We start from the raw sequence: 13,013 nt of genomic DNA, 5'->3' as shown, positions 1-13,013 counted from the left end.
CAGACAAAGTGAAACACTGTCCTGGTAATGGCCCTGCACACAGTGACGTGTGGGGGCCAGGCCTGCGCCGTGTACTGCAAGACGGGCAGGACCTCATTACGCAGGACGAGTGCCTTACCCTCACAAGTGAGGTGTCTGAGGCTCCAGAGTCCGATCCGTTGCTTCACCTTGGCCAAGCGTTCTTGCCAGGACTTGAGGGCCGCTCCTTCCTTCCCGAACCAGACTCCCAGCACCTTGAGGAAATCCGGTTGAATGTTGAAGGGGAAGGGGGCGGAGGAGGCCGGCTGCCAATCCCCGAAGAGCATGGCTTCCGACTTCCTGCAGTTGACTTTGGCCCCTGAAGCCCGGCCGAACCTCTCACACGTCTGGACGAGGGCGTCGACTGAACCACGATCAGCGCAGAAGACGGTGACGTCGTCCATGTAGAGCGAGCACTTGACCTCGTGTCGTCCCGGACCCGGTGCGGTGATCCCTCTGATCTCTCCATTCTGCCGGATAGCCTCTGCGAAGAGTTCTATAACACAAACAAAAAGAAGAGGTGATAGAGGGCAGCCTTGTCTGACCCCAGAGAGGACAGGGAAGGGGTCAGTCTTCCAGCCGTTCACCAACACCGAGCTGTGGATATCAAAATACATCAGACGGACATACGAACAAAACATGTTACCCAAACCTAACCGGTGCAGAGCTCGGCCCATGAACTCGTGGGAAACCCGGTCGAAGGCCTTCTCCTGATCCAAGGAGACCAGGGCCGCGTGTGCGCGGCGGACCTTGATGTACTCGACCGTGTCCCGCACGAGAGCGAGGCTGTGTGCGATGCGACGTCCAGGGATGCCGCAGGTCTGGTCCGGGTGGATGATCCGTCCGATGACCGTCTTAAGTCGTGTCGCCATCGTCTTGGCCAGGATCTTGTAGTCCACGTTGAGCAGAGTGATGGGACGCCAATTCCTCAGGTCGCACCTCTCTCCCTTCCGCTTGTACAGGATCGTGACCATTCCTTCCCTCAAAGATGGAGGCATTCTACCCTCCACCACCATCTCCTCGTACAGGTCCAACAGGTCCGGACAGATGAGGTCTCCCAGCGCTACATAGAGCTCCGCTGGAAGACCATCACTGCCCGGGGTCCTGCCGGTCCTAAAGGATTTAGCGGCAGAGAGCAATTCGCCCACCATCAGAGGTTTGTCCAAGGCTGCCGTGCCTGCAGGATCAAGATGGTTAGTGATACCTGACAGGAACTTATCAGCAGCGTCGGGGTCGGTAGTCTTGTGGGAGTAGAGTTCGCTGTAGAAGTCGCTGACGACCCTCATCACGTCCTCCTTCCCACGTCGCATGTTTCCGCTCTCGTCTCGCAGCTCGTTCAGGGGCGTGTGACCGGCATGAAGTTTCCTGAAAAAGAATGAGTTACATTTCTCACCCTTCTCCAGATTCTCCACTTTGGAACGGAAGATGATTCGCTTGGACTCCTCCTCAAAGTGCCTTTTCAGGCTCTTCTTGGTCTCCTCCAGCTCCTCCCTCACGTCCCAGCCGCAGTGAAGAAGGTCCTGCAGCGGCCGCAGCTCGCGCTGCAGCCCTCTGAAGTCCCTCCTCTTCTCACACGCCTGTTGTCGACCCTTGGCCTGAAAGAAACAGCGAAACTCAAGTTTAACATATTCCCACCAATCAGAGACTGTTTGGAAGCTACCCTTGTAGGACTGCCACATTGCGTAGGCTGCTCTCAGCTCCTCCACGACTTCATCCTGAGCCAGCAGAGCACAATTCAGCTTCCAGGAGCCGGGGCCGGACGGAAAACCGTCGCCGAGGACACCTTGTAAGTGAATGGCTCTGTGGTCGGAGAAGAAGCAGGAGACCATCGAGTGCCTACTCTGCCTGACTGCCCGAGAGGTGAACACAAAGTCAATCCTGGAGCGGAGTGAGCCATCGGGTCGGCTCCACGAATAGTTCGTGGAGCCTCTCCCCATGGAGCCCACCACGTCCTGAAGAGAGGCCTCGGTTACCATCTCGATGAGCAGCTTGGACGTGATGTCCAACTTGGCAGATGTGCCAGAACTACGACCGTCCTCCTCGATGGGGCAGTTGAAATCCCCGGCCATCACTAAGGTCCTGGTGGTGGCAAGCTGAAGCCGCAGGGTCTGGAAAAGCTCCAAACGCTCATTCTTCAGTGGGGACGCATACACGTTGATGAACCTGACAGGTTCTCCCGCCCAGTTGCCATCTACAACAAGAGCCCTGCCGCAGATGAGCTCCTGGACGGACTCAAGCGTGAATGCGCCCCCCCTGATCAGAATTGCGACCCCCGCAGACTTGCAGTCACCCCCACCGGACCAGTAGGATGGACCGTGGGACCACTCCCTGGCCAGATGTTTGAAGGACCTAGAGGAGGGAAGGGAACATTCCTGCAACATATAAACATCACACAACTGGGAAGTAAGGAAGGCATAAATAGTCTGACGTCTGAACTTGTCCTTGATGCTCCTGACATTAATGGAAAATAAGTTAATATTAGCCATCATGTAGGGAAAAAAGAAAAAGTTAGCGCAGGCAATACACCTTAGTTACCACTCCGGTCGGGTGGTCCCTCGTCGGTGTTGACTGCTGGTGACGGGATCACCAGCAGGCCCTCTTCCTCCATCTGGTCAAGCAGCGCGGCCTCGATCTCGGCGACCACCAGTTCCTCCTCTTCTGGCTCGGCCACCAGGGTCTCAACCATGTGCTCCATCTCTTCTGGCTCAGGGAGGGTATCCTCCTTTTCGCCTACGAAATCCAGAATCTTCTTTTTGGAGGATTCAGTAGCAGGGCTGTCCTCCACCTTCCTCTTTCCCCGGGTTGGAACTGGGGAGACAAGAAGGGGAAAATCCTCCTCGGAATAGATAGCGGCGGGTGGAGGAAAGGTTAATTCCACCGCTACCATGGTCTGGGGAGGGAGAGTGGCTGCCGGGGCAGGGGAAAGGACACCTGCTGAGGAGTAGGGGAAGGAGGAAGAGGAAGTGGAATCCTCAGCAGGGGTGGCCGGGGTGGGGGGGGATTGGACGGGGGTGGCAGGGGGAGGGATCGAGAGAGGGGTGACAGAACTCTTACCCTCCTTTGACTTTTTCTTCTGCTTCGGAGCTGCTGGGACCGTCGCTGGGGCTTTGGCCACCGACTCCTTGACCGCTTTGGCCTTGGTCGTCTCGGCCTTGGCCGCTGGGGCCTTGGTCGTCGCGTCCTTGACCTTCACAGGCCTGGTCGTCGGGGCCTTGTCCTCCGTAGCTGGGGTCGTCGCAACCACCGATGCCCAGGATCTCTCACGCCTGGGGCAATCCTTGTACAGATGAGCCGCCAGCCCACACAGGTTGCAGGACGTCTTCTTCGGGCAGTCCTTCGAGCTGTGTCCCGTCACTCGACAAATCCTGCAGGCATCCTCCTTGCAGTCCTTCATCTCGTGGCCGTTCTTGCCGCATCTCCTGCAGTTCCGCGGCATGTCCGGGTAATAGATGAGGCCGTAGGAGTTGCCCAGGGAGAATGTCGGGGGCAGGTGCCGAAGTCCGTCTGAGTACGCCAGGTCCCTGTGAAGTCTAACGGTCACCGACCACTTACCTGTCCAGAAGCCGAGTCCATTCAGGATGTGAGAGGGTTCCTTCACAACCAAACAGAAGCGTCTCAGGAAGGTACAGATGTCTTGGCCTGGGGTGTGCGGGTTGCGCATGGAGACCGTGATCCTCCTTTCATCCCTCTGGATAGGGCAGCTACCTGTAAAGGCAGAGAAAGAATTATCCGGTCCTTTTGCGCTTACCATTTCCCAGAACCTCCTGCAGGTGTTCACAGTGGCGAAGGTGACGAAGAAGATCCCCGTCAAGAAGGTCTGGATGCTGAGGGTGTCCGACCTGGAGAAGCCTCGATCCAGCAGCATCTTCTGGCAGAACACGTCCGAGGACATGTCCGGCACCCTCCCATCCACTTCCTTCAGCTTCAGGGCCACCGTCTGCCGCATCCATGGCTCCAGGGCTGGAGCTTCGTGGCGGGGCTTCTGGGGTCCCTTCTGCTGGCCAGTCGTGGAGGCAGAGTCCTTGGGGTCAGAATCGGCTCCTGGCTGGGCCCTCCTGGCTGTCCCCAGCTCCAGGCTCTTCTTTTCGGCCTTCCTCGCAGCGCTTGCCATGGCTTTCCTCCTGCAGTTACTTCTTGGAGCTGGATCTGGAACTCTTCCCGGATTGGGTGGAGCTATGCAGATTCTTCTCCCGTCGTGTTCTGGACAAATTCCCCGAAAGGTCTTTGTCTCGATGATTTTCTTCCTCGAAGATTCCACAGGACAGCCCGATTCTTCTCCGAGTCTTCGTCTTCTTCTGGATTCTTTAGAGCTTCTTCCTCCCACCGATATCCGCCTTCGTTCTCCGATGTCAGCTGGGATCCGAAGCTCTTCTCCTTCCGAGTTCGATCGCTCTCGTCAAGTGTAGATCGTAGCTCTTGTGTTCTTAAAAGAACAGATACTACACTTGATCTTAGCCAAAAGGCCGAGAAGTGATAACCAGAATTGGTTTCAAACTACGGAGCCACCCAAGGATCCTGAAAAGTCCATTTGTGGAGATGAGCTCCTGGACTCCCGTTAAGAAGACATGTTGTCAACCTCTAGATCCCTTACATGCCTGCACTTTTCGGCTTGCTGCTGCTGCAATCCACGCGTTTTAGATCTGCATAACTCCACCTCTTTAAACACAGCACCTTCACCCCCTGCTGTTCCCACCCGCCTCAACACCGTTGGAAGGGAGGAGAACCAATTAAGGCGGGGGGTGGGGTGGAACGAGCAGCTGTCTACCCTTAGCAGGAGGGCTCCTGATTACATACCTCTCCTGCTGCTGCTGCTGCTGGCTGTCCAGCAGCAGACTGAAGGTGGCTGCTGCTGTGCACAGGTATATAAAGGCTCAGAGCCTATTATGACACACGCAGCCAGCGTTCCATTGCCACATTCCATCTACTGCAGGCAGGATACCTGGCTGGCTGAATGTCGCTGAGAAGCTCACAGAGACCGCCATAAGCAACAGTTTAACAGAATGCCACAGACTAATCAACCAAACTTTTTGGGTTGGGTTCTCTTTTATAGTCTGCAGGCATTAAATGAAAGAAGTCAGTGTTCCAGCAGAAGGAGACAACGTTTCAGAAAAGGCATTGTAGCAAACCAAAAAAGAAATTTTAAGTGCAGCAGAGTAACCAGCGCACATACCTGTTAGCTCAGGTGAGTTTAAAAGGCTGCTGTTGATAACAAGGGCATTTGCTAAATAGATGGTGTGTGTGCAACAATATACTGAAAGGTCAATTATATTGTGCAGCTTATCTCACCACCTGTAGTTATTTAGGTGAAAGCTCCAAAATGCTTGCCTAATATGTCTGTTTATCCAAAAGGAAGTAAAAAGGGAGAGCTAGAAAGATAGCATTGCATCACATTACATGGCAATGCAATGCACAGTTGCTGAAGTTGAACCAAAATGAGCTTGTAATCTGGCTTCTGCAACTTTGAACATGAAAAATCCAATGAGGAGAAGAAAAGCAAAGCCAAAGAGTCCATCCCAAAATCCGACAAACAAGCAAAATGAACAAAAAACATTGAATTCAATTCTTTCTGATTTTAGAAACTGCATTAAAGAAGGGGTGCACCGGTCCTGGAGATACTGCAATACCAGGTCAATGCGTGGAGTGGACAGAGCAAGCTCTTTTTCCATCTCCCTGTTCTAAAAATCCATTTAATATATGGTCCCCAGATAGGGGACGTATCAGATATTAAACTGATAAGAACAGATTTTTTTTTTTTTTTGTGAAAGCCCGAATTCGTGTACAAAACCCAAGTGCGCTTAAAAAAGTGACAAGTGCCACAAAAAAAGTGCACTAGGATGCTGGTCTTCTTGAAACCCTCTCCAAAAGGAGAAGGGTCCCCCAAACCATTCCCCGTCCCTCCGAGCCAAAAGGCCACAGCGAGGAACAGGGACAAAAAGCCACCTCCAGCCGAAGCCAGAGGCGACCCAATCTTACCCCCAGCACCTGCCCGAGTTCTCACCCGAGCAAGGCACTGGGAGCCAAAGACTGTGCTCCCCTCCCGGAAGAGGGGAGCCAACAACGCTCTCCTCCCGAAAGAGGAGAGCCAGGGGGGTTCAGGGGGGAGCGGAACCTGATGGCCACACACTCCCCCCCTAGACCTGCCAAGAGAGGAACCCGTAAGGGAACCGCATCCCGACAAAATCCTAGTAGGACGTGACACACGTGAATAAGTGGACACACAGTGACAAAGAAATTAAATAAATAGTGAAGGTTTCACAGTATAATACTGCCCGGACCTTCGACCGGGAATTGAAAAATTCCCCATCCTAAGGCCAGAAGGCCCGGAATAAGGGTGTGTGCGAAGAAAGAAAATTTGAAGTGCTTGTACAAATGTGCCATAAACTCAAGTGGGGTTCCCAATCCCAGTGAGTTAAGGCACCCCAGGGTCACCACTCCTGGGGCACTTCACACTTCGGGCTTTCGATCTTCCCCGGCCCAATGGCGTCGATCCTGGGGGGCCATGCTTTCCACCAGATGACTCTAATAGCCACCTGGCGTACTAACAAGCGCCTAAACCCCAGTGTGCATAATGTATCAATCTACTAGGGCGGCCAACATCCAAAACCGCCTTTTCGAAAGATACTACACTTGATCTTAGCCAAAAGGCCGAGAAGCGATAACCAGAATTGGTTTCAAACTACGGAGCCACCCAAGGATCCTGAAAAGTCCATTTGTGGAGATGAGCTCCTGGACTCCCGTTAAGAAGACATGTTGTCAACCTCTAGATCCCTTACATGCCTGCACTTTTCGGCTTGCTGCTGCTGCAATCCACGCGTTTTAGATCTGCATAACTCCACCTCTTTAAACACAGCACCTTCACCCCCTGCTGTTCCCACCCGCCTCAACACCGTTGGAAGGGAGGAGAACCAATTAAGGCGGGGGGTGGGGTGGAACGAGCAGCTGTCTACCCTTAGCAGGAGGGCTCCTGATTACATACCTCTCCTGCTGCTGCTGCTGCTGGCTGTCCAGCAGCAGACTGAAGGTGGCTGCTGCTGTGCACAGGTATATAAAGGCTCAGAGCCTATTATGACACGCGCAGCCAGCGTTCCATTGCCACATTCCATCTACTGCAGGCAGGATACCTGGCTGGCTGAATGTCGCTGAGAAGCTCACAGAGACCGCCATAAGCAACAGTTTAACAGAATGCCACAGACTAATCAACCAAACTTTTTGGGTTGGGTTCTCTTTTATAGTCTGCAGGCATTAAATGAAAGAAGTCAGTGTTCCAGCAGAAGGAGACAACGTTTCAGAAAAGGCATTGTAGCAAACCAAAAAAGAAATTTTAAGCGCAGCAGAGTAACCAGCGCACATACCTGTTAGCTCAGGTGAGTTTAAAAGGCTGCTGTTGATAACAAGGGCATTTGCTAAATAGATGGTGTGTGTGCAACAATATACTGAAAGGTCAATTATATTGTGCAGCTTATCTCACCACCTGTAGTTATTTAGGTGAAAGCTCCAAAATGCTTGCCTAATATGTCTGTTTATCCAAAAGGAAGTAAAAAGGGAGAGCTAGAAAGATAGCATTGCATCACATTACATGGCAATGCAATGCACAGTTGCTGAAGTTGAACCAAAATGAGCTTGTAATCTGGCTTCTGCAACTTTGAACATGAAAAATCCAATGAGGAGAAGAAAAGCAAAGCCAAAGAGTCCATCCCAAAATCCGACAAACAAGCAAAATGAACAAAAAACATTGAATTCAATTCTTTCTGATTTTAGAAACTGCATTAAAGAAGGGGTGCACCGGTCCTGGAGATACTGCAATACCAGGTCAATGCGTGGAGTGGACAGAGCAAGCTCTTTTTCCATCTCCCTGTTCTAAAAATCCATTTAATATATGGTCCCCAGATAGGGGACGTATCAGATATTAAACTGATAAGAACAGATACTACACTTGATCTTAGCCAAAAGGCCGAGAAGCGATAACCAGAATTGGTTTCAAACTACGGAGCCACCCAAGGATCCTGAAAAGTCCATTTGTGGAGATGAGCTCCTGGACTCCCGTTAAGAAGACATGTTGTCAACCTCTAGATCCCTTACATGCCTGCACTTTTCGGCTTGCTGCTGCTGCAATCCACGCGTTTTAGATCTGCATAACTCCACCTCTTTAAACACAGCACCTTCACCCCCTGCTGTTCCCACCCGCCTCAACACCGTTGGAAGGGAGGAGAACCAATTAAGGCGGGGGGTGGGGTGGAACGAGCAGCTGTCTACCCTTAGCAGGAGGGCTCCTGATTACATACCTCTCCTGCTGCTGCTGCTGCTGGCTGTCCAGCAGCAGACTGAAGGTGGCTGCTGCTGTGCACAGGTATATAAAGGCTCAGAGCCTATTATGACACGCGCAGCCAGCGTTCCATTGCCACATTCCATCTACTGCAGGCAGGATACCTGGCTGGCTGAATGTCGCTGAGAAGCTCACAGAGACCGCCATAAGCAACAGTTTAACAGAATGCCACAGACTAATCAACCAAACTTTTTGGGTTGGGTTCTCTTTTATAGTCTGCATGCATTAAATGAAAGAAGTCAGTGTTCCAGCAGAAGGAGACAACGTTTCAGAAAAGGCATTGTAGCAAACCAAAAAAGAAATTTTAAGCGCAGCAGAGTAACCAGCGCACATACCTGTTAGCTCAGGTGAGTTTAAAAGGCTGCTGTTGATAACAAGGGCATTTGCTAAATAGATGGTGTGTGTGCAACAATATACTGAAAGGTCAATTATATTGTGCAGCTTATCTCACCACCTGTAGTTATTTAGGTGAAAGCTCCAAAATGCTTGCCTAATATGTCTGTTTATCCAAAAGGAAGTAAAAAGGGAGAGCTAGAAAGATAGCATTGCATCACATTACATGGCAATGCAATGCACAGTTGCTGAAGTTGAACCAAAATGAGCTTGTAATCTGGCTTCTGCAACTTTGAACATGAAAAATCCAATGAGGAGAAGAAAAGCAAAGCCAAAGAGTCCATCCCAAAATCCGACAAACAAGCAAAATGAACAAAAAACATTGAATTCAATTCTTTCTGATTTTAGAAACTGCATTAAAGAAGGGGTGCACCGGTCCTGGAGATACTGCAATACCAGGTCAATGCGTGGAGTGGACAGAGCAAGCTCTTTTTCCATCTCCCTGTTCTAAAAATCCATTTAATATATGGTCCCCAGATAGGGGACGTATCAGATATTAAACTGATAAGAACAGATACTACACTTGATCTTAGCCAAAAGGCCGAGAAGCGATAACCAGAATTGGTTTCAAACTACGGAGCCACCCAAGGATCCTGAAAAGTCCATTTGTGGAGATGAGCTCCTGGACTCCCGTTAAGAAGACATGTTGTCAACCTCTAGATCCCTTACATGCCTGCACTTTTCGGCTTGCTGCTGCTGCAATCCACGCGTTTTAGATCTGCATAACTCCACCTCTTTGAACACAGTACCTTCACCCCCTGCTGTTCCCACCCGCCTCAACACCGTTGGAAGGGAGGAGAACCAATTAAGGCGGGGGGTGGGGTGGAACGAGCAGCTGTCTACCCTTAGCAGGAGGGCTCCTGATTACATACCTCTCCTGCTGCTGCTGCTGCTGGCTGTCCAGCAGCAGACTGAAGGTGGCTGCTGCTGTGCACAGGTATATAAAGGCTCAGAGCCTATTATGACACGCGCAGCCTGCGTTCCATTGCCACATTCCATCTACTGCAGGCAGGATACCTGGCTGGCTGAATGTCGCTGAGAAGCTCACAGAGACCGCCTTAAGCAACAGTTTAACAGAATGCCACAGACTAATCAACCAAACTTTTTGGGTTGGGTTCTCTTTTATAGTCTGCAGGCATTAAATGAAAGAAGTCAGTGTTCCAGCAGAAGGAGACAACGTTTCAGAAAAGGCATTGTAGCAAACCAAAAAAGAAATTTTAAGCGCAGCAGAGTAACCAGCGCACATACCTGTTAGCTCAGGTGAGTTTAAAAGGCTGCTGTTGATAACAAGGGCATTTGCTAAATAGATGGTGTGTGTGCAACAATATACTGAAAGGTCAATTATATTGTGCAGCTTATCTCACCACCTGTAGTTATTTAGGTGAAAGCTCCAAAATGCTTGCCTAATATGTCTGTTTATCCAAAAGGAAGTAAAAAGGGAGAGCTAGAAAGATAGCATTGCATCACATTACATGGCAATGCAATGCACAGTTGCTGAAGTTGAACCAAAATGAGCTTGTAATCTGGCTTCTGCAACTTTGAACATGAAAAATCCAATGAGGAGAAGAAAAGCAAAGCCAAAGAGTCCATCCCAAAATCCGACAAACAAGCAAAATGAACAAAAAACATTGAATTCAATTCTTTCTGATTTTAGAAACTGCATTAAAGAAGGGGTGCACCGGTCCTGGAGATACTGCAATACCAGGTCAATGCGTGGAGTGGACAGAGCAAGCTCTTTTTCCATCTCCCTGTTCTAAAAATCCATTTAATATATGGTCCCCAGATAGGGGACGTATCAGATATTAAACTGATAAGAACAGATACTACACTTGATCTTAGCCAAAAGGCCGAGAAGCGATAACCAGAATTGGTTTCAAACTACGGAGCCACCCAAGGATCCTGAAAAGTCCATTTGTGGAGATGAGCTCCTGGACTCCCGTTAAGAAGACATGTTGTCAACCTCTAGATCCCTTACATGCCTGCACTTTTCGGCTTGCTGCTGCTGCAATCCACGCGTTTTAGATCTGCATAACTCCACCTCTTTAAACACAGCACCTTCACCCCCTGCTGTTCCCACCCGCCTCAACACCGTTGGAAGGGAGGAGAACCAATTAAGGCGGGGGGTGGGGTGGAACGAGCAGCTGTCTACCCTTAGCAGGAGGGCTCCTGATTACATACCTCTCCTGCTGCTGCTGCTGCTGGCTGTCCAGCAGCAGACTGAAGGTGGCTGCTGCTGTGCACAGGTATATAAAGGCTCAGAGCCTATTATGACACGCGCAGCCAGCGTTCCATTGCCACATTCCATCTACTGCAGGCAGGATACCTGGCTGGCTGAATGTCGCTGAGAAGCTCACAGAGACCGCCATAAGCAACAGTTTAACAGAATGCCACAGACTAATCAACCAAACTTTTTGGGTTGGGTTCTCTTTTATAGTCTGCAGGCATTAAATGAAAGAAGTCAGTGTTCCAGCAGAAGGAGACAACGTTTCAGAAAAGGCATTGTAGCAAACCAAAAAAGAAATTTTAAGCGCAGCAGAGTAACCAGCGCACATACCTGTTAGCTCAGGTGAGTTTAAAAGGCTGCTGTTGATAACAAGGGCATTTGCTAAATAGATGGTGTGTGTGCAACAATATACTGAAAGGTCAATTATATTGTGCAGCTTATCTCACCACCTGTAGTTATTTAGGTGAAAGCTCCAAAATGCTTGCCTAATATGTCTGTTTATCCAAAAGGAAGTAAAAAGGGAGAGCTAGAAAGATAGCATTGCATCACATTACATGGCAATGCAATGCACAGTTGCTGAAGTTGAACCAAAATGAGCTTGTAATCTGGCTTCTGCAACTTTGAACATGAAAAATCCAATGAGGAGAAGAAAAGCAAAGCCAAAGAGTCCATCCCAAAATCCGACAAACAAGCAAAATGAACAAAAAACATTGAATTCAATTCTTTCTGATTTTAGAAACTGCATTAAAGAAGGGGTGCACCGGTCCTGGAGATACTGCAATACCAGGTCAATGCGTGGAGTGGACAGAGCAAGCTCTTTTTCCATCTCCCTGTTCTAAAAATCCATTTAATATATGGTCCCCAGATAGGGGACGTATCAGATATTAAACTGATAAGAACAGATTTTTTTTTTTGAAAGCCCGAATTCGTGTACAAAACCCGAGTGCGCTTAAAAAAGTGACAAGTGCCACAAAAAAAGTGCACTAGGATGCTGGTCTTCTTAAAACCCTCTCCAAAAGGAGAAGGGTCCCCCAAACCATTCCCCGTCCCTCCGAGACAGAAGGCCACAGCGAGGAACAGGGACAAATAGCCACCTCCAGCCGGAGCCAGAGGCGACCCAATCTTACCCCCAATACCTGCCCGAGTTCTCACCCGAGCAAGGCACTGGGAGCCAAAGACTGTGCTCCCCTCCCGGAAGAGGGGAGCCAACAATGCTCTCCTCCCGAAAGAGGAGAGCCAGGGGGGTTCAGGGGGGAGCGGAACCTGATGGCCACACACTCCCCCCCTAGACCTGCCAAGAGAGGAACCCGTAAGGGAACCGCATCCCGACAAAATCCTAGTAAGGACGTGGACACACGTGAAAAAGTGGACACACAGTGACAAAAAAAATTAAATAAATAGTGAAGGTTTCACAGTATAATACTGCCCGGACCTTCGACCGGGAATTGAAAAATTCCCCATCCTAAGGCCAGAAGGCCCGGAATAAGGGTGTGTGTGAAGAAAGAAATATTGAAGTGCTAGTGCAAATGTGCCATAAACTCAAGTGGGGTTCCCAATCCCAGTGAGTTAAGGCACCCCAGGGTCACCACTCCTGGGGCACTTCACACTTCGGGCTTTCGATCTTCCCCGGCCCAATGGCGTCGATCCTGGGGGGCCATGCTTTCCACCAGATGACTATATTAGCCAACTGGCGTACTAACAAGCGCCTAAACCCCAGTGTGCATAATGTATCAATCTACTAGGGCGGCCAACATCCAAAACCGCCTTTTCGAAAGATACTACACTTGATCTTAGAGAAAAGGCCGAGAAGCGATAACCAGAATTGGTTTCAAACTACGGAGCCACCCAAGGATCCTGAAAAGTCCATTTGTGGAGATGAGCTCCTGGACTCCCGTTAAGAAGACATGTTGTCAACCTCTAGATCCCTTACATGCCTGCACTTTTCGGCTTGCTGCTGCTGCAATCCACGCATTTTAGATCTGCATAACTCCACCTCTTTAAACACAGCTCCTTCACCCCCTGCTGTTCCCACCCGCCTCAACACCGTTGGAAGGG

The 13,013-nt window shown here is 50.2% G+C and overlaps 3 non-coding genes and 4 pseudogenes across 3 annotated transcripts; all 7 read right to left on the bottom strand.

The window, feature by feature from the left end:
* Positions 1–4,415: 4,415 nt before the first annotated feature.
* Positions 4,416–4,493, bottom strand: LOC141214136 (U2 spliceosomal RNA; annotated as a pseudogene).
* A 1,115-nt stretch (positions 4,494–5,608) lies between these two features.
* Positions 5,609–5,789, bottom strand: LOC141214119 (U2 spliceosomal RNA; annotated as a pseudogene).
* A 794-nt stretch (positions 5,790–6,583) lies between these two features.
* On the bottom strand, positions 6,584–6,675 carry LOC141214151 (U2 spliceosomal RNA; annotated as a pseudogene).
* Positions 6,676–7,790: 1,115 nt separating this feature from the next.
* On the bottom strand, positions 7,791–7,981 carry LOC141213963 (U2 spliceosomal RNA). Its single transcript, XR_012283294.1, has one exon. It is a non-coding gene; the product is annotated as a U2 spliceosomal RNA (small nuclear RNA).
* Positions 7,982–9,096: 1,115 nt separating this feature from the next.
* LOC141213961 (U2 spliceosomal RNA) lies at positions 9,097–9,287 on the bottom strand. Its single transcript, XR_012283293.1, has one exon. It is a non-coding gene; the product is annotated as a U2 spliceosomal RNA (small nuclear RNA).
* Positions 9,288–10,402: 1,115 nt separating this feature from the next.
* LOC141213960 (U2 spliceosomal RNA) lies at positions 10,403–10,593 on the bottom strand. The gene has a single exon (XR_012283292.1). It is a non-coding gene; the product is annotated as a U2 spliceosomal RNA (small nuclear RNA).
* A 1,115-nt stretch (positions 10,594–11,708) lies between these two features.
* LOC141214113 (U2 spliceosomal RNA) lies at positions 11,709–11,884 on the bottom strand (annotated as a pseudogene).
* Positions 11,885–13,013: the final 1,129 nt, after the last annotated feature.

The sequence above is a fragment of the Phyllobates terribilis genome, unplaced genomic scaffold (assembly GCF_046119375.1).
Source record: "Phyllobates terribilis strain yellow unplaced genomic scaffold, ASM4611937v1 Scaffold_213__1_contigs__length_3403324, whole genome shotgun sequence".
Taxonomy (NCBI): domain Eukaryota; kingdom Metazoa; phylum Chordata; class Amphibia; order Anura; family Dendrobatidae; genus Phyllobates; species Phyllobates terribilis.
Note: the sequence above shows the minus strand (reverse complement) of the source record. Positions and strands in the feature narration are given on the sequence as shown.